Here is a 25,066-nt window from a genome sequence, read left to right on the forward strand (position 1 = left end):
GTTTCTTCCAGTATAGAATGCTGTTTCTATACACTTTTTTATTATTACAAGTGCCATATCTCAAAGGTAGTATTTTGAACTCTACCTTTTCAACAGTCTTTCTACCCTAAAAGCCTAACAATGCACAGAAGTTTGTCTGAGGGGAGATATTTTTCTAGAAACAGCCTAATCACAGAGCCATAACCTTCAGCTCTTCCCACCCCAGCAGGGGTGGTGTCTGACCTCTTCTAGCCAGATGGCCCCTGCCATAGGCCCAAAGAGATTGCTGGACCTGCAGGTGGTGGAAGCTCCTGATGGAAGGACCTAGCCAATGACGTAAATGGATAGCAAAATGATCAGGAAAAAAATACCTGTGTCCTCCTCCTGCTGAACCAGAAGGCTCCTAGGCCTGAGCTTGGGATGTTCGCCTGACCACAGGCTGTTCTCATTAATTAAAACCATTTCTAAACCAAAGGGAAATAAGAGCTCTCTCAACTATCATAAAAATTGTCTCCTCTAGGGCCATTATTGTGCAGACCTAGGAGCGAACTAGTGACAGCAGCAGTGTAAAGAAGTTGGTGGCCTTGGCTGCATGTCACCCTGCATGCAGCCTGGGTGGGATTCTCTGCTTCACTATGTCCTGGCTCACTTGGCGCCACAAAGAGAAGAAGTTTTGCACCTTACACAGGGCAGGCTTGATCCAAGAAGGCTCTGAGACCTTCTGAAAATACCCGGATCCCAGCCCTCAGAGAATGAGGCCAGTGGGTGGGATGGGGTGGATAGAGAGGACCAGGAGGAGTGGAAGGGACCAGAGACAGTGCCTGGACCACTTGTGTCGGCTCCTGCATGTTTCACCTGCCCGAGGACGAGCATGCAGGATAGCTCAGCCCTTGACAGCAGGAGGGAAGATTGGAAAAGAGTCTGTTTAGTTTAGTAGGCAACTGCAGCCAAGCCGGCCACCATGTCATCGTAGCTCCTGGTAAACCTAGCTTTTAGTGACCTGATGGTTTTCAGGTGACACTGACAACTTCCATCCTATGAGTCAGACCTGCCTCTATCACGGGCAGCCAGGGAGAAGCCAAAGGAAATGCCTCCAGCCACCTCTTCCATGCCCCACTTGGTGCTTGCAAAGCCCTGCTTTCTGCCTGGGAGACACCAGGCTGAAGAGGAAGGCAAGAGAGGGAGGGAGGGGAGAGATTATAATAGGAACCAAGTGGCCATCCCCTGACACTGCTTCCCTCTGCCTGAGGGTGAGCGCAGAGAAGCACTGGTTGGGGGAGGGGACAGGATGCTGGCAGCCCAGCATCTTCGAACCTGCCTGAGAGATGGGTCTGTTCCCTCTACTTTCCCTGTGCAACCTTGCGATGAGGAAGAAACCGCTGCCGTCCTTCTTTTGCATTTTTGTCATTCTCATTATTATTCTTGCTCCTGTCCCCCTCTCCGATTCTGACGTTAAAACACGGGCTGCATTTGGGACTGAGGAAAATCTGGCTAAAATGTACATAGCAGATTTTTACCTTGTGCTAGGAGTAAGAACTGTAAGGGAATATCATGATTCATTCATGGTCTCTCTAACTTGTCCCCTGCCCCGTCCACTCTCCATAACTCTCTGTTGACACTGACCATCTTTAAAAGAAAGATGGTAAGCCAGGTCCTGCCTGGTAATCTTCCTCAGGGTCTCTGAGGAGGCATTTGGGAACAGGGTGGAAGAAGCACTTTAATTTTCATTCCTGGCAGGTCTTAGCTCTTTCTCTGGTTGTTTATAGGAGCCCTCTCAAAGGAGCCATGACAGGAAGAATCAAAACCAGTGCAAAAAAGCAAAACAAGGGGCCCTCTGGCTCCAGGCTCTATGAGAATCCTCGAAAGAAGGGGAAAGTCCACAGAATCCCTGGCTCTGGTACTGTTGCTGCTGCCATCATGAATGCCAGCCAATGGCCAAGGATGCAGAGTGACCATGGGTGCATATGCCCAGTGCCGTATGTCCTTGCTTCAACCGTACCCATGACCATAGGGCAGGAATCCCTTCCTCACCAACAGGTGACCAGGAGGTGATTCAAACCAGCAGACAGCACAGCTGGGGTGAGGCGGAGTCTAGAGCCACACCCAGAAACAGAGAATCTCAAAGCTGGGGAAACTAGCTCTGAAAGTCAGGAAACAAACCTAGGGGCCAGGTTTTCTGATCATCTGTGCCTTTTCCACATCTCACAGGAGAATTTGAGGGTCAGGGTGGGAGACACATGTAAAGTAAATACCCCTGAATAACGGTATGAAAAATTATAGATGTTCTGGACGCTCTCTCCCTTCAGACTTGGTTGACTTTTGCTTCCGGAGGGTAGTTTGACTTGGAAGTAATCCAACCTTGGACTGAGCTGCTCTGAGTTGGGTTTCCGTCTTCCTGAGGACAGAATTGTTTCTGGTTCTTCCTTATTCCTGCAGGGTTGCCCTTTGGGGATCTCCATGACTTCAAGCACATGGATCTTCTTTAACCCAACTGTTCTAGTTGTTTCAACAGAGAGTTGATCTAATACAATTTAGGCTAGCAGAGCCAGAGTAGAAATCTAGTTAATCAAATATTTCTTTTTAATCTAAAGAGAACACATAAAAATAAATAAACTTTAAAAAAAGAAAAAAATATTTTTTTGAACATCTATTATCTGCTTAGCGTTGTAGAACTTCAGTGCATGTAAGAAAAAATACTTGTGTCTTACCCTCCATTCATTTGAGGGGATGAGAAAATAGCTGGAATGGTTATAGCAGCCACAAGAAGAGGACATCATAGAAGTGGTCATCAGAGAAAGCTGTGGTCATCATAGAAAGTTTCTTTTGTTCCTCAACTCCCATGCCACAAAAATAGTAAAGACTCCTTATCATGTTGTGAAGAGGTGTGTGCAGCTGGATGTGTTATGTGCACAGAAACACACACAGGAGAGAGTGGGCTGGATTGGAGAGCAGAAGGGCAGGGCAGTCGTGGGTGGAGAGCATGCAATGATATCCTGCCTCGCTTTGGCCAGTCCAGTGCAGCCAGTCCAGGCACCTCACAGGGATGAATAATTGCTTAAAGAGATGCTCCCACTACAGAGGTTTCCTTTCCACAACTTGGTTGTCTCTTTGCTGCCTGTTCCTTTCTTGTCTTAGTATCAGGACGATATTGAGATATGTCTAATGAAATAGGCAGGACCACTTGCCTCCAAATGACCTGCAGGGTCAAAAACATCTCATTTAATATCCACTCCGAGCAGGAATTGTTCTCCCTCTGTGATGAATCGGGAAAGTAATTGTTGGTGTTCAGAGAAGCTACATCACATAGTTAGTAAGAGATGCTTTTACTCCAAAATAGATGCCCTTAGGCTACACCCTTTTGGTTGCACCCTTCACCAGAACTTCCTCAAACAAACAAACAAACAAAAAAAACCCACCTGATTTCCCACTTAGATCTTGTCTTAGTTTCTCTGATTTCCCTTATAATGATGCTTTGGAGAAGTCATTGGGGCTTTTGGTAAACTTCCACCAATCTCTATTAAATTAGTTAGCTTATAAAGTTTCCCTGAGGCAAAATTACCTTTTATTTTTGTTGATATCAGAGCATCAGGAGAACACATGATCGTAAACGGTTTAGTTGTGAGAAAAACACTAGAGATTTGAAACACACACACACATCAAAAGAACACATCATCCAAAGAACCACCTACACCACCACTCAGCTCCACAGCTTTGTTCCCCCAGCCTGAGAAATGGGTGTGTTCTCTGTAGCCAGGAAGCCAACCAGAAACACGGGAGTGGGTCTGAGAAAAACCAGAACTTTAAGCAATTTTCTGGATGGCTACATTGACTCTGTCACTTATTTTCCTCCCCATTTCCACATCCCCCCACTCTGCAGGTGAGGCCTACAACTCCCTCCCTTGAATCAAAGATGGATCTTCCTTGCTGAGAGGGACAAAGAGCTTGCAGCAGGGGCTCCTCAGTCCACAGTCTGAGAAAAAGGCTTTCTGCAAAGTATCAGGTAAGCCAGAGCGACTTCTAAGGAGGGTCAGGAGAACATGTCAGAGGGAGCGACAGCTTGGGAGAAAGCCTGGGGAGTAGAGAGTGGGGAAGGATGAGGAGAGATGGGAACAACGATACAGAGAGACAGAGTGTTAGGGAGCTTAGTTTTCCCCTAGGAATGGTGGGCACGTTCTGTGAAGCCAAGTCACTCTTCATTCTTCAGCAATGGCTATTTTCCTTTGTTGAATAATGAGACCAAGTAACACCAATGTCATGTGGTCAAAAGGCAGAATGAGGGCTGGGGAGGTAGCTCAGTGGTGCAGTTCTCACCTAATATGGGCAACGATCTGGGTTCAATCCCTAGCACCACGGGGAGAAAAAGGGGCAGAATGAATCTGGGAGGAACTGAAGATTGTCTAGTCCATCCAGCTGTTGAGAAAGCAAGACATAGCTCAGTCAGCATGGACTTCACAGGAAAAAAAGTCATGTTTCCCCAAAATTTGAAGTCCTAACCCTCAGAACCTCAGAATGTAATCTTTTGGTGGGGGAGGAGGGGTAGGGTCTTTACAGAGGTAAACAAGTTGAAATAAGGTCTTTAGGGTGGGTTGCAATTCAAGATCACTCTTGATCATAGAGAAAAAGGAAATTTGGAAACAGCACACACACACAGAATGTCATGCCAAGAGAAAGGATCAGGGTGAAGCTTGTACAAGCCAAGGAACACCAAAGACTGCCAGCCCACCACCAGAAGCCAGGGGAGAAGCAAGGAACAGGCTCTTCCTCAAAGGACTGAGGAGGAACCAACCTTGTCAGCATCTTGCTCTTGGACTTCTCACCTCCAGAACAGCGAGAGAACACATTCCTGTTGTTGAAGCCACCAGTTCATGGTACTTTGTTACAGCAGCCCTAACAAACTCTTACCTTCCTCCATGTCCAGCTCTAATTCTCCAACATTTTCCCCCAAGTGATAGCAATTTTCTTCTTTCAGTAAATAAACTGAGATATTGAGGAAAGTGAAAGAAAAAATACACCAAACTAAAGATGATGTATTAATCTTTTATAAACAAAGTCCCAGGAAAGTTTTATTTCAGGAACATGAAGGCAAAGTAGTTAGCACCTTACATAACTTTCTTCATCCAAATTATTCTCTAGGGCTGCAGTTATAGCTCAGGGGTAGAACACTTGCCTAGCATATGGGAGGCACTGGGTTCAATCCTCAGCACCACATGAAAAATAAAATAAAGGTATTGTGTCCATTTACAATTAATAATATTTTTTTAAATTTATTCTCTAGGGCCTGGGGATATAGCTCAGTTGGCAGAGTGCTTGCCTTGCAGGCAAAAGACCCTGGGTTCAATCCCCAGCAACAAAAACAACAACAAAAACGTTAAAAATTTATTCTCTAGCTGTTGAATAATAATAGGAGGAGAGAACTGGTTTGGTAAATAAAAGATTGAAAGTTTTTTTTTTGTTATTGTTGTTGTTTTATTTTGGCAGTGATTGAATCCAGGGACTTGTGCATGCTAGTTAAGAACTCTGTCACTGAGCTACACCCCCAGTCCTTTTTAAAAATTTTTAATTTTGAGACAGTGTCTCACTCACTAAGTTGCCCAGGATGGCCTCAAGTTCAAGATCCTCCTGCCTCAGCCTCCTGAGTATCTGGAATTACGGGTTTGTGTCACCATGCGTAGCAAATGGTTGAATGTTTTGGGGATGCTGAACCAGCAAGAGAAAGGCTATTGCAAAATTACAAAAGGAAGGAGCAAAGAAATAAGGTGCATATCTATTACCTATATCCCCATTTTGGAAATCAGGAGCACTTTCAAAATATAATTAAGATCACAAAGTAAAGAGCATTAGTGAGAGATGTATCAAGTGAGGAGGAGGTTAATTCATTTATAAAATCCTTCTCCTCCAAATATGCCATTATACAGAAGTGAAACCTCTTCCTGCCAGTGTCTGATTTCCAAGTGGTATTATAAAACAGATCTGTGGGTATCCCAGGACCCCAAAATTTTGTGGGGCCCTTGTATGTACTAAGTTTGCTCTTTGCATAATCCCTTAAGAAACAGTGAACAATTCCATTTGACTTAGACTCCTTCCAGGTGAGATACCTGGAAGCTCTAATTACATTTGCAATGATTGGGGCTACAGCAGGGAGCAACCTCCTATAATATCCTGCAGAGAGTCTTACCCACAGGAACCTAGAATCAAGTCATATAGTTTAGATTTCTTTATCATGCTGATAATGGAGGAAGAGATTATCATCCATCAGAGACTGACCATGTCAGAACATGTGTTTTGTAGTCTTCCAGGCTTTATGAAACAACTCCATTTCCAATATATCCAAATCTCCAATAAAAGATGATATTTAGTGGGATATTACTGTGATAAGAACATGATGTAATATATACCCTTTGTTGTATATACCACCACCTTGAGATACGCTACATCGATTCTGGCATCACAAATTGTTTAAAGGAACTCTTCCACAGAATGTAACATTTAAATATGACTTAGATTTACAGACACATGCACATATGTATAATATTCCGCCAGGATAAGAATTTCATTCAATGCCTAGAGTTCAGTCCCACTCTAGTATCAAAGAGGGTAGAATTTTTAAAGAGCAATTGTCTGACTCTAAGAAAAGAAAGGAATGTTACTTGCATAGTAGAATTCAGCCCCTGGAACCCTGCTTAAGTCCATAGAACCCTTTCTTTTTCCATAATGTGGATGTCATATCTGATTTCCCCACTGGAGGTACTCCCTGCCTGATCCCCCAGTTACATGACCCTGGCAATGAGGAATCCGGGAAGCAGGGATGCCCATGGAGTTGGACTCAGGGCTCTTAGGTGTGGCAAAGTCCTCATGCTGGTCATTTGCTGCTGAGGGAAAGGCTAGTAAATGACTCACTGTAACCATGGCAACAGGAACAGTGGAGCTGGTGGGGATTCTATGCCTTCCTTGTTTCTAGGAAGTAATGTGGTACCATGGCACCACCTCATCATGCCTTCATTCATTATTTGAAGCTTTTTCTCCATTAAATAAATATGGGTTAAGTGTTTGAGACGGATCAGACAGTGTGGGGTACGACTTTGAGAAGCTTCCTATTGTCATCACTGAGGTCTTCGGCACATGTTTATTGATTGCACACTCAGGTTCTGAAAATATAAGGTCCGAGTTCTCAAGAAACATCAGAAAAGATGTAATCTGTTATTACACTGAGCTCTTGATAACTTCACACCTCTCACTTACATATGAATGATTCTAATACAATAATGATTCTAATACAATACTTCCTATAAATATATGTTTCAAAGCAGAAGTTCCTAACAGATCACTGAGGCCGCTTTTCAAAAACCCTGTTGTTTCAGCCCTGCTTCAACCAATTGATTCAAAATCTCTGGAAATGAGGTTCAGTCATTGGGTTCTACTGTACAGGGCTCTTGGATGTCCTTAGAGCTCTTAGATGCTCTTGGAGTCCTAAACCCATGCAGAAGACTTATCTCTAATATATTTTAACCGTCTTATCTGCCTTTAATTCTTAGCAAGCTCATAGCATATTTCTAGCACAGAATAGGGACACCAAATGGAAAGTATGGCTGTTCCTTTCCATTCTTCCTCTTTGCTAGAAATTATTTGGAGAATATTAAAACACATTAATTTAGGGCTTGAAATGCACTTGTCAAAATGCATATGTTGAGGGACCTTTACATTCAAAGAAATGATGTTACTCTTATTCATATAGATTTGTCAAAGTGCTTTATTATATATAACTACATGAAAATAATGTTCCAACAATAATGTTTCATCATCCTTGACAGCCAATGCTGAAAGGATAGTTGGAAAAAAATTTTTGAATCTGCTGATGGAATATGACACGGAAATGAAATGCTGACCACACTGGAGTCTGGAATGTTTTCAGATCAGAATGGAAACCTGGGTCTAAGAAAAGAGTAACCTAAAGATATAGCAATTTTCTCTTACATTCCCCATGTTTAGGAGGAGCTACTGGCTCTTTTGTCTGTGAATTTATGTTCTGATGGGTTCATTTCATTTGGGTCTTAATAACCAACTTCTGCTTAGTCATTGGAAACATTTTTTAAATGCTTTGGATTTTATTTGATTGTTAGAATGACAGAAAATGGGAACTCACATAGCCCTTGACAAGAATCCAGAGTTTCCACAAGGACTGAAGGGGGAGAAGGCTTTCCCCATGAGGGAAAATGATTCCATTCATTCATTCATTCATTCAATAAGTGTTTGTTGAATATTGACAGACAGGAGGAAGGAAAGGAGGGAGAGAGGGAGGGAGGGAAGGAGGGAAGGAGGTCTACAAGAGAGTCCTTTGGACAATGCTTTCCAGGGAAAATATTTCCGAATAGAAATATAAAAGTGGACTGTTTTTCATGTGAATAAATTCACCCACACTGTGGTTACTTTATGTGGATTTTTGCACTTCCCTTTTTACTCAGAGTCTTGCAATTTTACTACGTGGGACAGGTATATTTCTAGGTTGGCAAGCATTGGGACTTAAGATAGTACTGAGATTTGGTGGGAAGAAGCAAGAAAAATTAGTGCTGTGTATTTTTATCTTATTCTGAGCCTCAGAACTTCTGTTTAGCTGAAGGACCACAAGTTATGGTTTTGGGTTTTGATTTGGATCTAAATTGATATTTATTCTTTTCCTCTAAATAAAATTTTACTTCCTAAGTTTTCTCTGCAATGTGGTATCCTTCAAAGACGGTAGACGAGGAACACATGAGAATCTGATGTTTTTAATCTATCAGGAACCTCTGTGCCCCGGGATATGTCTCTGAAGGATTAGTTTTAGACAAGCCATGGCCAAGTTCAGCTTCCATGTCTTCCAATGCTTCTCCAACTTTAATATGCATACAAATCACCTAGGACCAGGAAACATGAAGATTTCAACTCACCAGAATTGCCATTAGAGCCAGGTCTGGCCATCCGTATTTTAAGTCCACTATCCATATTTTAAGTAAAAAGAGCTCAAAGGACTTCCCACTGGTGATAATAAAGGGAAAACAGTGTGTAATCTCTAAAATCTTTTCTAAGAATCTTTCCCAGACTGTTTAGAACAAATCTACTTTCCATAATCCCAAACAAAATTTTTTAAATATTTATTTTTTAAGAAAAGATCGAATCTGAAATCCCTCATATGTTTCCAGGAATAAAGAAATCTGATGTTTTTTGCCATAATAAATCTAATTAAACTTCAAGCTCCAGTAACTCTAATTATACACACTTAAAAGCTGTATATGGTTAGTATCTACTTTTGTTTATATATGTGTACTTATGCATATATACATGTTTATTATATATACATATATGTGTATTGTATATACACATTGTATATATTGTGTGTTGCATATACATATATTCATTATGTATATATACAAATATACATACATATATGTACATTTATATGTACATCTATTTGTTCACAGCAGCTTTGACTGTCAGACTTCAAGCTCTGGGAAACAGATTTTGTGCTTCTGATGACTCAGAATCATGGAAACACCAAACACAGGAGCTAAGAAAGCACCTAGGGATCAGCTAGTTCCATGTTATCCAAGTACCGCATAGCTACCCCTGGGGCTAAGTGAGATGATTTTAGGTAAAATGTACACACATGTTTTATAGTTTTTTATATTTCTATATGTACTTTAATACATAAAACATAGCTTATATATGAGGAAAAGGTATAATTAGGTATATATGGCCCAGGATTTCATAGATTTATTAAAATCCATGTAAATAATCGAGGATCTATTTTTGTTTTTAAAAATGTATCAGTGTATATACTTCCATTGTATTCTAATGTATAAAAATACATTATCTTAAATTTTAAATTAAATTGTTAAAGGCTGGAGTTGTGGCTCAGTGGTAGAGTGCTCGCCTAGCATGTGTGAGTCTCTGGCTTGGATCCTCAGCACCACATAAAAATCAATAAATAAAGTAAAGTTATTGTGTCCAACTACAACTAAAAAATAAACATTTTTTAAAAATTAATTATTAAAAGAACAAATATATTAATATCATTATCATAGCACATACATATAGCAAAAATTGCAAGAACTGTTTACAGATAACTGAGGTTTCCAGAACTAGAATTAGATTTTAGTTCTCGAACTCATAGTTGATGAAACTGAAATATCAGCATGTTTCAAAGAACTTAAGGTACCATGGATCACAGGATGTATCTTAATTTTTGAAGTGCTACTATATGAGGGAATCTAAGAAATAAATGAAATATGAAAGTAGGTTAACCAAAATCAGACATCTATAATTAAAAGTGGTTAAAGAGTAATTTCTTCTCTCAGGGCAGTTCTACTTCAATAGGTGATAAAGTGTTGATCTAAAGGAATATTATTCTCCTGATGGAACTTCAGGTACTACCTATGGCAGGTAGGTGGGTAGTTTCAGGCAGAAGACTTTCCCTGATAACACCCTTGTAGAGGACAACCTTTTCCCCTCTAAGATCTTCCCACCAGAGATCACCAGATCACTATCTGTAGGTGAGTTGGGTCATTAGTTAGTGCAATGAGAGACTGAGAGTGAGATTTGGGTTTATGCTGCATGATTTTGTGGAGAGTTCGAAGAAGTTGGGCTGCACTCTGGATTATTAGATGCTGTCAGAAAGCAAAGGCAATTCAGTGGTTTGGTATCCCTTATCTAGAAGGTGAAAGAAACAAAAGTGAGCTAATGCTGGGATTGGAAAGCAAGCAGCATTCACTGCGGTCAACCAGGACAAGGGATGTTTGGTCATTTTTGTGGTTTGGACAATGTTCATGTTTTGGTCCATGTTCACAGGAGAGTGGTCTGGTCTTTGTCTTGATCCATCAGGAACAGAGAGCAAGTGGTCTGACCTGATGTTAGTGTTCTGTGAAACTGTGTCCAGCAAGAGAACAAGACCTGGGTGTGAGTTCAGGTCAACTCCTGGATGTTGGGGTTACTTTTCTTTTCACGCCTCCTCTATGCAACCTTCTCCTGAATCATCTTGTTCCATTTTGAAAATAAATGCTGGTTGTTAGTAAAAGGATGGCAAGTTGAGTTTTGTAGTATGCTAATGAATTTAAGGCCCACCTTAAACTCTATGATGGCAGATGCTTTTAACTCTGAAATATCAGAGTTAATATTGCCTTGCTATTTTATCTCTATAAAAGAATACAATCTTCAGCCACCCATAACAATCAATATTGTACTCAGTGAAGGGCATAATCCAGGTGCTCATTGGTTAGTCCTACCCCAGCCATGTCATACATATGAATATTTGTCCTACTGAAACTTGCTTGGGGTTTCTGTGCTTGGTCATTTGTGTTTACTGATGGTGGCAGAGAGAGAAGAGCATCTTAGAACTCTCTCTAGGCCCAGGATGCTAGCAGCCAGTGCTTTTCCAAAGCTAGAGACAAGTAGCAGGGAATGAAGGTAGATTAGTGTTTCCCAAGAAGCTGAGGGCCAGGAGCTCCCTTTGGGGGTAGTGAAAACATTCTGGAATTAGATATTGGTCATAGTTGTGCAGTCTTGTGAATATATTAAAAACCACTGAATTGGACACTCAAAAGGGTGATTTACAGTATGTGAATTTTACCTCAATTTTTAAAAATTTCTAGGGGGAGTTAATAACAAGAGGGATCAGCTAATAATTCTCCAGAGAGACACTCTGAGTGGCCATGGTTGGATTTTTGTCTCCTAAATTGTGGAGTTTTTCTAGTTCTTTGGCATTATGGTGGTATTATGGAGTTTGATGTGATTGACTGGCTTAGTAACAAAGGTATTAATGACAATGAAAGCTTTCTTCTCTGGATGAAGATGACTAATAGAATTGGTAATATAAGCAGCATTTTTAAGTCAGTCGTTGTGTTTTCAGAAAGGATTTGTACTCCTCTTCTAAAATATTTTGTCACTAATTCTGGTGGAAGTCTAATCAGAAGCACTCATAGAATTCATTCCTAAAAGGGTTTCTCTACAGGCCAAAAGAAAGCATATGCACAGCTGTGCGGTGCATATAAGGATGCTACCTTCTGTCGGGCCCTGGGCACACAGGATGGACTGGACACAGCCTGCGGCCAAGATCTTCCAGCGTGGCGGCACCACGGAGCTTTTTCCATCAGCTGGGTGAATGGGCTGGGCTGCATTTTGTTGGTTGGCTTAAGCTAATACCCGTCTGATTCTACGATAGTGAAAATTAAGACTGCAACTTGGAATCAAAAAAGAAAAGATACCTTTATTTCTTATTTAGGTAAAAACTCTCAGAGAGGGACTCGGTCTTTTCTTAGGGACTGGTTGAATCCAGGGATAATGACTAGGATGGCATTTGAGCCAGGACAGACAAGTGGGGCAGCTACCAGAGCTGCCTCTGGCCCAGGACCTGCTCTGCTCTGCCATTTTGTTTTTGTTTTGGTTCAGGGATTGAACCCAGGGGACCTTAACCACGGAGCGACACCCCCAGCCCCCCCCCTTTTTTTTAAGAGAGAATTTTTTAATAGTTTTTGGCGGACACAACATCTTTGTTTGTATGTGGTGCTGAGGATTGAACCTAGGTCGCACACATGCCAGGTGAGCGCGCTACTGCTTGAGCCACATCCCCGGCCCACCCCAGCCCACTCCCAGCCCTTTTTATTTTTTATGTTGAGACAAGGTGTTGCTAAGTAGCTTAAGGCCTCGTTAAGTTGTTGAGGCTGGCTTTGAACTTGAGATCCACCTGCTCCAGCTTCCGCAGCTGCTAGCATTACACACAAGCATCTCTACACATCTCTACACCAGGCTCCGTCATTTTTTCTCTGGGAGGTATCACATCAAGTGGAATTCTCATGCAAAAAAGAGCTCCCCAGTAATTGCGGGCTTCCAAACATTTTAAAATGTGAGCACACCTTTTTTGAAAGAAACAGAAACATAAACTTCTGCATAACTATTGATTGATAAAATGCATAACCATAAATAGATCAAATAATTCAATTACACTTTAAAATGATTTTGTATTTCAACAACTACACCATTATCTATATCCACAGGAAACAAAATAATAGAATTTACTCTGTTTAGACACTAATCCTCTCAACCATTAGATTTTCAAAGATTTAAAACTGCTATCCTACTTTGTGTTGGTGAGAAGGTGACAAACTCCCACACTCTGAATAGGATAGGAATTTGGTCTTTTTAGAAAGATATTGGGAAATATCTATCAAATATTTATATATATATATTCTCTTTTAGCTGTTCCATGTCTGTAAAATTATCCTTCCCAGGTTTATAAAAGGAATGAGGATGTTCATTACAAAGCCCCTGATGAGATATAAAAACTGGAAAAAACAAAAATAACTACCAATGGAGACTGGCTAACTACTCATATAACAGAATACTCAAGAGTCATTAAAGAGATGGAGGTCTCTGACACATCATGAAATTCAAATCCCAGAGTGTGTATGTGGGATGGTCTCATTGATATAAAAAACATGTTAGGATACATATACATACATGTATATGTATCCTAAAAGCCTACACAGAAGCAAGGGACACTTCTTAGCTTTACACTAGGATTTCTCAAGTTTAAGTACTATATGGATCCTGTAAAGGGAAATAGTTCCTTAGTTACTCATTATGGTCTTAAAATTTTTTATCCTAAATTTTGCTTATGTAGGTACAAGTTTTAGAAATCAGTGTGCCCTTTCTGCTTTTGGCACTAATAGAAATATAACTCCAGGGCTGGAGTTATGGCTCAGTGGTAGAGTGCTTCCCTAGCACATGTGAGGCACTGGGTTCAATCCTCAGCACCACATAAACATTGATAAATAAAATGAAAAAGGTATTGCGTCCATCTACAACTAAAAATGTACATATACAAAAGAAACATAAATCCAAAAGCAATTTAATTTATAAATCAAAAGCTTCTAAAAATCTAGGAATTTTGAGCCATGATGTGCAAAAATGAGATCTCTGATGAAGTTAAAAAGGTATCACCTCAGGTACACAGGCATATTAATTTTTTTGCTTTTGACCTTGAAAATACTTCATATTGCTATTATATTGTAAAATTGCCAAAACTTCAACTCTGTGTTTGGCATTTGAGATAATCAGACCACCTTAAACTAAAACTATGGACCAATTTTAATGATAAGGCACCTGAAAACTCTAAATTGGTTTTGTTTCCTTAAAATTAAGGTTCATGTTTGATGGTTTTTTTAATAAGCATTAAATATTTTGGGAAACAGGAAATAATATATGAATCTGCTTGTTGAGAAAAGGCATAATTTCAACATAGAGTTCACAAAGTTTGGAAGGAAAATGATTCTATTTTGTCTATAAATGCAATGTTTAAACTCCTCCCAGCACTATGTCCTGTGGCCTTCAGATGGCCCAAATGCATCATCTTCATGTTGTCAGCTTCTGGTCTTTTCTCATTATCCCTCATTAATTAAACTAGTACATTACTCATTTTAATTATGTTAATGTTCAGGATGTCACCTTGAATTATCAATTTATTAAATAATTTTAAGAATTTTAAGTCTTTGTATATGAAATTGCCATTCAACTGCAAATTATCACAGCCAGTGAGAAGTTTTGTCATGATAACTAGAAAAAGTATTCAACCTAAGGGTTCCAGTATCATTTTGACATTGGGACCTGCCAACTTTGTGGCTGTCAGACTTGCTCTTGTGACTCTTTCAAGGTTAAAAATCAGAGAATGGTCAAAATAATTATGGCATGAGTGGAAGGATTTTGAGTGATTTTTACATTTTCCTTGTCCTTTCGTGTATTATCTGAAACATTTGAAATGATCGTGATTATTTACATAAAATTAAATAATACAGCTAATTTTGTTATGGAAAAGAATTTTTTAAATGCTGTCAGTTTATCTCTTGACACTCAAAGATTATAAATGCAAGTGAAAAGGAGAGTGACACAGATGTGACCTAGCATTGAGTTAGATGCAGTCATCTTTTAGAATTTGGATGATGGAGTTTTCCTTATCCAATCATCTAGAGGGCTATCCCTATGAACAGATAAAATTAAAAATAATTTTGTGTAAAATACCCTAGAGGTACTTAGACCTGGTTAAAGAAATACTTTATATCCTTTTATGTGTCTTAAAGTTTTCATAATAAGCAAGATAAAAACAAAGTGGCACCATCTTCCAATATCCCACCTTTCCAATATCCCCCACTCTGCCCACCTCCTTTCTAGGGTTTTCTGTCCCCTTCTATGCTGATTAGAGCCCTACTTGTTACCTTGAGATGATCTTGACTTCCAGGACCGTGCTTTGATCTTATACAACCAGTGCATGAACACCAACCCTGGAGCATTACCAAGACAGAAAAGAACAACAGACCAAAGATTGAATGCCAAACCGAAAGCTCAGTGCTTTTAGGATTAGGGGTGGGAGAGAGTTCGGAGTTTTAAAGCCTAAAACCATATGCTCCATATTAAGAAAGCCAAATTTCTTAGTGTTGCTGATTGGTACAGATATCTGGTCTTGCAGTTGGTGGACTGGGCCACCAGGACAACAGATAAACCACGTTTTCTGCATGGGTGATATTCCTAAATCCAAATTCTGGAACCCAGCCAGATTTACAGCAAGATGATTTGATCGGGCGTTGTCAGCATCCACAGATGCCTTAAAACACCCACTACACAAGATAGAAGAGACCTTAAAATTTTGCTAATTTAATTTTTTCAAATGAAGAGAAAAGGAAACTCATAGTGATTATTACTTGTCCAGTAGATTCACTGAAACTAGAATCCAATTCTCTTGACTTAACTCTTTGAAATTACAGTGCATCACAAATGCATCTTAAATGAGACAACTTACATAGCCTGTATTCAGCCAGGTGTGGTAAGTAGCACCCACTGAGCCAGAGTTTTGTCAAAGAGTTGCCTTTTGGGGACAACAGGGATGTGGGGAGCAACAGTAGTATCCACGACACCCCCAAATTTCATAGTCCAATCTTCTGTCAGATCATTTCCCTTTTCTTCATAAAAATGTGCTGCACACCTGTAATCCCAGCAGCTTGGGAGGCTGAGGCAGGAAGATCTTGAGTTCAAAGCCAGCCTCAGCAAAAGTAAAGTGCTAAGCAACTCAGTGAGACCCTGTCTCTAAATAAAATAGGGCTGGGGTTGTGGCTCAGTGGTCAAGTGTCCCTGAGTTCAATCCCCAGTGCACCCCCCACCAAAAAAAAAGCATCATAAAAATGAATCTTCTAGATCAGGAGTTGGTAAACTTTTTCAGTAAAGACAAGTAAACATTTTAGATCTGTTTTAACTACTACACTCAACTCTGCCAAAGCAGCTGCAGACAACATATAGACAAATGGGTGTAGCTACATTCCAGGAATATTTTGTAGACACTAAAATTTGAATATCACATAATTTTCACATCATGAAATGTTCTTCTTTTGAAATTTTTTCAAACATTTAAAGATGTAAAAGCCACTCTTTGCTTGCAGGCCATATAGACAACAGGCATTGAGTTGAATTTGACCTGTGGACTGAGTTTGCCAACCTTAGCTCTAGGTCAGTGGCTTTCAGACTCTTCTTGACTATGAGCGTAAGAAAGGCATTTGATTTTGTATTAAACCTAGAACATACCCGCACACATATACCCCATCTGCAATTAAAACTAAAATTTCTTAAAAAAATAGTTCTTACCTTCTCTATAAACAACAAATCTCTGGTGGGTTTTTTTTTCTTTTTATTTCATTTTGTTTTATTTTTCGATGCTGTTGTGACCCTCTGAATTGCTCTTCCAACCCTCCCCCCACCATGGGTCATGTCATCTCCAGTTTGAAAGACCACTGGAGGTCAACTGAAGTCTATGTTCTGGGGTGTGGTGGTATCCAGTCCCAGTGGCCGGTTTGTATTCATCTACGCTGACATTACTTGGAATTTGCCAGTAAATAACATGAAGACAAAAAAAGATCCTATCACAAAGCTGTCAAGGGCAGCATGACAGGATCGCCTGCCTCAACCTGCCTAGCACCAGGTGTTTCAGCAAGTTTCAGATGGCTCCCTGTCTCTCTTGATGTGTGATGCAGAAATTTCATTTGAACTGAGCAGAATTCAGAGCAAACAGGGAATTTAAAGCAACTGCAGGCCCCAGCCCCAAACCTCAAGTTTGGCAGTTTCGAAGAGGCTTTGGACCATTTGCAATATAGCCATGTTTGCCACCAGCTGAGGTATTTGAAAAGTGTGACAGTTTCAAATATTAACCTCCTGGTGTAATTCAGCTTAATATTAAAGTAGACCAGACCATGAATGACTCTAAAAATAAAACAAAACAACAGTGATTGGAAGACAAAATATGGTGTGTCTAATGTATTTTCTTCTAATGGAGGATGGCCTCAGACTCTTCATTTTGGATTCAAGGATCATGGGATCTGGGAAGCAGGCATTAGATGAAACTTGGCCTTCATCATTTCCCATTGTCCATTTCTCCCTTGTCATTTTCCTCTGGGCTCCTGGTCTTGCTTCCCTGCCTAGATTTTTTAATCGACACATAATTATGGTACTTTTTTATGGGATACAGCGTGATATTTCAATACGTGTAGCCCATGTATGTGATCAGATCAGGATCTTATCTAGACTTTAAAGGTGGGAGGAGAAAGACAGGGAGGGATCAATTTGAAAACCTATTAAAAGAATTCATGCTCATCCCCATTTTCAACATCCTCCTTCCTAACCTCCCCCCCACCCCCACCCCATGCATGTGGACACATGCTCCTTTCCCTCTCTAACCGCAGTTCAGTTCAGTTGAAAACTGTGATTGTGAAGGTTGCATAGCTAGTTCCCAGGGATACAGTAGTGAATGAGATAGGAACCTGTGGTTGATGAGCACAGAATATAGGCCCCCAGGAGAGTGAGATGACTTGTGCAGTTCTCTGTAGCCATGAAGCCACCAGTAATCCTGGAGGTGTAGCCGTCCATCATTCCTCACAAGCACAGCCATGGGCTGCCTTCCAGGGTTAGGCTCCACCAGCAGAAGCCTCTGACTTCTGCAGTCCCAGCTCTTCCTCTTTAGGTGCAAAAAGACGTAAACTCTTAATAATTACAGGGGAGAGCATCTTCTAAAAAGTTCATCCATGATAAACACAAATAAAGCAATACTTGAAAAATATATTCCAGGATAACCTAGAAGGTGAATTCTCAGGAACTTTATTTTTCTTCTCTAACATGTTACCTTTAAAGTACGTAAAAAGTATGTCATAAATATAATAGCTATAAAATTTATATATGTGAACATGAGCTTATACATTATAGGTATTTCATTTATGTGTGATTGTAATAACCTTTTAAAAAACTTATATTGTGGGCATCTTTGCTTATTTTTGCAGTAGCTGGCTTTCCATTGTGTGACGATACAGTTAAATTGCTTTCAGTCTTTTAGTTCTGAACACAGCGCTACAGCCACCCATTTTAAACATTTGCTTTTATGTAGATGCATGAAATAAGCACAGGATAAACTCTTGGAGGTTAGGTTATTTATTCAAAGATTATGAACACGTCATGCCAGATTACTCTTACCCAATCAAGACGTAAAATTTCTCTACAACCCTATATGCTATAAGTTTTTAAATCTTTACTAATCTAATGATGGAAAAATTAATCTTCATTATTTTTTTAATCTGCATGCTCAAGGGTGCTATTGAGTTTGGCCATATATTCCCATGTTTATTGGCAATGTACCTTGTTTTCATTTTTATGAGAAAATTATAAGTCACTGGGTTCCTTTAAAAGTCATGATGTTAAAATGTACAATTCAGTGGTTTTAGTATATTCACAATTTTATACCGCCATCACCATTATCTAATTCCAAAACATTTCCATTGTCCCCCAAAACACTCCACACCCACCCTCCAGTCCCTGTCAACCACAAATCTATCTCCCTGGTTTTGGCTACTCTGGACATTTCCTATAACTGGAACCAGATAATGTCTGACCTTTGTGACTGGCCTCTTTAACTTATGACAATATCTCCACCCATGTTGTAGCATGTATCAGGACTTTATTCCTTTTTGTGGCTGAACAATATTTCCTTGTATGAATGTACCACATTTTGTTTATCCATTCAACAATTGATGTACATTTGGGTTATTTCCATCTTTTGCATATTATGAATAATTTTGCTGTGAACCTTTGTGCACAGTTTTTATATGAACATATATTTTCCATTCTCTTGAGTCATGGAATTGCTGGGTCATATGGTAACCCTGTTTAACACTTTAAGGAGTTGCCAACTGTTTTACACAGTGGCTGTACCATTTACATCCCATTAACAATCTATGAGAATATAATTCTACATAACCTCATGATACTTATTTTTCTACTCATTTTTTTATAAAAAATTATAATCATCCTAGTATATAAAGTGCTATCTCACTGTGGGTCTTTTTTATGTAATACTTTATTTATTTATTTTTATGTGGCACCGAGGATCAAACCCAGTGCCTCACACAATACTAGGCGAGCACTCTACCGCTGAGCCACAACCCCAGCCCCTCACTGTGGTTTTTATTTGCATTTCCCTAACAACTAATGAGACAAAGCAGGCTTTTTGTGCTTATTGGTCATGTGTATATTTTCTTTGAAGAATATCTATCCAAGCCCACTTTAAAATTGGCTTGTCTTTTATTGATGAGTTTTCAGCATGCTTTGTATATCCTGGATATTAGGCCCTTAGCAAGATACAAGATTTGCAAATAGTTTTCTTCCATTCAGAGCATTGTCTTTTCACTCCCTGCCCCAGTACTGGGGATTAAATCCAGGGCCTCATGCATGCTAGGCAAGCACTCTACCACTGAACTGCATCCCCAATTCTTTCTTTATTTTATTTTGAGAAAGAGTCTCACTAAGTTGCCCAGGCTGGCCTTGTACTTGTGATCCTCCTGTCTCAGTCACTTGAGCAGCTGGGATTATGGGTGTGTATGACTGTGCCTGGCTTTTTATTTTCTTAATAATGTCCTTTGACATGTAACAATTTTTAAGTTTGATAAAATTCAATTACCCTGTTTTTCTGTTTGGTTGCCATACTTCTAGTGTCAGATCTAAAAAATCTTTGGCTATCCAAGGTCACAAATGTTTATACTTTTGTTTTCTTCTAAGAATGTTATAGTTTTGTCTTTTACATTTAAATCTCCAACTTATTCTCATCTAACTTTTGTATGTGGTGTGAGGTAGGGGTACAAATTCATTTTTTTACATGTCAATATCCAGTTGTCATTTACTGAGAGGGGAAAGAAGAGTGCAGTAGAAACAAGTTTAGCAGGGAAAAAAAATGGTTTCAGGTATGTTGAATCTGAGATGTCTATTGAACTTCAAGGAGAAATTTCCAATGTATCATTGGATACAAAAACCTTGAGTTCAGTGAAAACATCTGGCCTAGATAATTGAATGTTGGAGTTTTCTGTGTATAGGTGATATTTAAAAATTAAAATCAGCATAAACTCCTCAGGGCAGTGAACGTACATAAAATGAAAAAAAAATTTAAAAAAAAGAGGCTCTCTAACACTTGGATGTCAAGAACATGAGGAGATACCGGAAAAGAAATACATGGCGTGGCTGAAAGGAATAAGAACCGTTCCATGCATGTTGGGGTGCATTCTACATATCTCAAGATGACTGATTTCTAATGTAATAAATCATGCAGGAAACACAGTCTGCATGATTTCAAGTTTAAAAAGAAGTAATGGAAATGCTTTTTATATTGATTGTATCGGTTACATACATGTCAAAACTGATCAAACCGCATACTTCAAATATGTGCATTTTATTGTAGTTTTATTTTACTTCAATTTTACCTCAGTAAAGCTATGGGCGGGGGGGAGAATAGTTCCATGATGCCCATGTCAAATCAATGCCCTTATGTTACACTCTAGAAGGCTTCCTGTAGTTTCTAACGTCATACTGCCATCAATCCTGCACTGGCTGAGAAGTGTATAGACAGGTCTAGCTTCTTCAAGAGCCCAGTCTTACTTACAACGGGCCAGCAGCTAATGGCCAGAGGACTGGGCAACCTTTTCCTTGTGTGGACTTTCGGTTCTTGTCTGTGTCAGGTTCTTGCACAAACAACACAGAGCCTCTCTATCTTAGTCTCGCCCTGCTTCCTTTTTCTCTGCCTTATCTCACCTCCACTCTTTTTGTTTGTGCCATTCTGTTTGCTCTCCATACTCTTCACAGTGGAGTATGTAGGATCTTCTTCCTAGAATGTCACATTTTCACCTTTGTCACTGCAGTTGCCAGCATCAAGCAGACTCTACCTTCAAGGACATTACGTAACAATCCCTGACAAAGCGTGTCCTCCAAAGTCCCTTTGGAACAAGGTTACAGGCACCTTCTGATTTTTGGAAACTTCCAGTATGACAGAGAACGACATGACAGAAGATGAGGAGCAAGACCTGGATGCTGCAGCTGTCAACCCTCATATCCAGAGCCCTGTCCGTGGTCTGTCACCCCAGGGCCTACCTGCTGTGGGCCTGCATCACCAATTAGCCTTTCAGCCATTCTGGAAGGAGCCAGATCAAGCAAAGGGGCCTGCTTGGGTTTGATCACCCTGACTGCCAAATTGTGCATCTCTTCGTATCTTATCAAAAGTGGGATGACACCAATAAGGCACATGGGTATCCCGGGCTTCTGTGGGGCTATTCAGATCAACATTCAAAGCAGATGGTCTGGGGCATGTGAACAGATGTGTGTGCTGGTCCGTCTTAGCCCGGTGCTTCTCAGTGGAAGCTCTATGAGCAATTTGGGAAAGACAGCTCTTCATTGTATAGGATTGTTCCAAGCACTACAGGATGTTTCATATCCCTGTTTCATTCCACCAAAATTCCAGTAGCACCCAACAGTCACTGCAACAATGAAAGCAGCCCTGCACTTCCCTACACAAGTCTGCCCCAGGTGGAGAGTCTACAGAGCTGACCTTTCTTTTGCTGCTATAGATCCCCTCTCCTCAGCAGTATTTTTATCTCTGAGCATAGGAATTCACAGGGTACACAGAATTCTAAAAATCTGCCCCAAGATTCCCATCTCCTTCTAAGTCAAATGAGAATCTAGGTACAGCTGTGAGAGGACTTTGCAGATGTAACTAAGGTGACTAGCCAGCTGAATTGAAAATAGAAAGATTATTCTGGATTATCCAGGTGGGCCTAATGTGATCATACAAGCCCTTTAAGGCAGCAGCAGAAGGCAGAAGAGTCAGCCAGAAGGATGAGGCAGAAGAGGAAGTCAGGAATATTTCATTGCTAAAGGGGGAGGTGCACATGAAAAGTCTGAGAAGAAATGCAACAGCCTCTAAGAGAAAAGAGTGGCAGCCAGTAGAGCAGCAGGGACATCAGTCCTACAACCACAAGGGACTGCACCTGAATGAGCTCAGAGGTAGATGCATCCAGAGCCTCCAGAGGGGAACAGAGCCCAGACAACACCTCGGTTTCAGCCTGTGAGAATCTGAGCAGAAGGAAGATCAAGCAGAATGCACATACCTGGACTTCTGACCTGCAGAACTGTGAGATCATAAATGGTTGCTGTTAGCTCAGTTCACAATAACTACACTGTGGAAGCAACCTAGAAGCCCTTCAATAGACGAATGGACAGAGAAACTGTGGTATATATACACAATGAAATATTGCTCAGTATTAAAAGAGAATAAAATGATGGCATTTGCAGGTGGAGTTAGAGAATATCATGCTAAGCGAAGTAAGTCAATCCCAAAGAAACATAGGCCAAATGTTCTCTCTGATAAGGAGATGTCAATCCTTAATGTGTAGCGGGGGTGGGGCATGGAAAAAATGGAGGAACTTTGGGCAAAGGGAAGGGAAGGGTAGAAGGGAGTGTGGGGGCAGGAAAGATGGTGGAATGAGATGGACACCATTACCCTAGATACACGTATGACTGTACATATGGTGTAACGCTACATCATGTACAACCAGAGAAATGAACAGTTGTGCTGCAATTGTGTACAATGAATCAAAATGCATTCTGCTGTCATGTATACCTAATTAAAATTAATTAACTAATTAATTTAAAAATGGCTAATGTTTAAGATGCTAAATTTGTGGCAATTTGTTATAGCAGCCATAGAACACTGATACACCCTCCCAAGAAACTGTTTCTATCTGTAAATAGCACTTACGGTGAGGAAATGTTTTCTAATTTTTTGCACTAGGATCTGTTACTCTATGCCTCACACCATCAGATTCGATTTTATTTCTTACAGCCACATAGACAGCCATGCTATATATATTGAAGCTCATCTGAGCCTTCCTTTCTGTGGAACAAACAGTCCCTGTGCATTCTTCATCCTGGTTACTTTTCTCTAAATAAACCATGTTTCATTGAAATCTCTGGATTTGCATTCTAGGTAATTGGGAATTTACTGACAACAAAGCTTTTAAGAAGTCTTTCTGAAGTTCTCACTGAGACCCGTCACCCTGACTCTACGTGAGATGCACCACTCAAACTCATCATGCGTGAGTGTATCTCAGTTCATGTGGGGCAAACAGGTGTCCAGATGGGCAATGCCTAATGGGAGCTCTACTGCCTGGAACATGAGATTCAGCCTGATAGCCAAATACCCAGTGACAAGACTATTGGTAGAGGCGACACCTCCTTCACCACCTTCTTCTGTGAAACTGGTGCTGGAAAACATGTGCCCAGAGCCATCTTTGTGGACCTGGAGCCCACTGTAATTGATGAGATCCGAGATGGCCCATACCGAAAGCTCTTCCACCCAGAGCAGCTCATCACTGGGGAAAGAGGATGCTGCTAACAACTATGCCCGTGGCCATTACACCATTGGCAAGGAAATCATTGACCCTGTAATCGACCGGATCCTCAAGCTGTCTGACCAGTGCACAGGACTTCAAGGCTTCCTGGTATTCCACAGTTTGGAGGGGGCACCAGCTCTGGCTTCAACTCCCTCCTGATGGAGCGGCTCTCTGTGGACTATGGCAAGAAATCCAAGCTGGAGTTCTCCATCTACCCAGCCCCTCAGGTGTCCACAGCCGTGGTGGAGCCCTACAACTCCATCCTGACCACCCACACGACCCTGAAGCACTCAGACTGTGCCTTCATGGTGGACAACGAGGCCATCTATGACATCTGCCACCACAACCTGGACATCGGTGCCCAACCTACACCAACCTCAACCGCCTCATCAGCCAAATCGTGTCCTCCATCACAGCTCCCCTGTGTTTCGATGGGGCCCTCAACGTGGACCGGACGGAGTTCCAGACCAACCTGGTGCCCTGCCTGCGCATCCACTTCCCCCTGGCCACCTATACGCCAGTCATCTCTGCAGAGAAGGCCTACCACGAGCAGCTGTTGGTGGCAGAAATCACCAAGGCCTGCTTTGAGCCTGCCAACCAGATGATGAAGCATGACCCCCGGCATGGCAAGTACATGGCCTGCTGCCTGCTGTACCGTGGAGACGTGGTGCCCAAAGATGTCAATGCCGCCATTGCTGCCATCAAGATCAAGCGCAGCATCCTGTTTGTGGACTGGTGCCCCACAGGCTTCAAGGTTGGCATCAACTATCAGCCTCCCACTGTGGTGCCTGGGGGAGACCTGGCCAAGGTGTAGCGTGGTGTGTGCATGCTGAGCAACACGACCGCCATCGCCGAGGCCTGGGCCCGCCTGGACCACAAGTTCAACCTGATGTATGCCAAGAGGGTGTTTGTGCACTGATACGTGGGTGAGGGCATGGAAGAGGGTGAGTTCTCTGAGGCTCGAGAGGATATGGCTGCCTTGGAGAAGGATTACGAGGAGGTGGGCATCGACTCTTATGAGGTCGAGGATGAAGGAGAAGAATAGAACAGCTGCCTGGCGCCTTCTTACTATGTGTATTGAAAATTCCTTTCAAAATAAAGTTTCCTTGCATGGTTTCTTGTCCCCTCTGTGAATGCTTGAGCTTCTGCTGCCTTCCCCTTTGTGCTGCTGCTGCCCTCACTATTTGCTACTCAGGACACTTTTCCCTTCTATGGCTAAAGGTGAGACTTGCCAAGGGGCCCTTGCCAGGCCCAGGAATCATGACCCCAGGGACATTGATATTAGGTCCTGGGGGGATCCAAAATAGGGAGGAAATGAGGACCAAATCCCC

At 41.1% G+C, this 25,066-nt stretch overlaps 1 pseudogene; it reads left to right on the forward strand.

Annotated features, from left to right (window-relative positions):
• Positions 1 to 23,374: 23,374 nt before the first annotated feature.
• LOC101974595 (tubulin alpha-4A chain pseudogene) lies at positions 23,375 to 24,787 on the forward strand (annotated as a pseudogene).
• Positions 24,788 to 25,066: the final 279 nt, after the last annotated feature.

The sequence above is a fragment of the Ictidomys tridecemlineatus genome, chromosome 7 (assembly GCF_052094955.1).
Source record: "Ictidomys tridecemlineatus isolate mIctTri1 chromosome 7, mIctTri1.hap1, whole genome shotgun sequence".
Classification (NCBI taxonomy): domain Eukaryota; kingdom Metazoa; phylum Chordata; class Mammalia; order Rodentia; family Sciuridae; genus Ictidomys; species Ictidomys tridecemlineatus.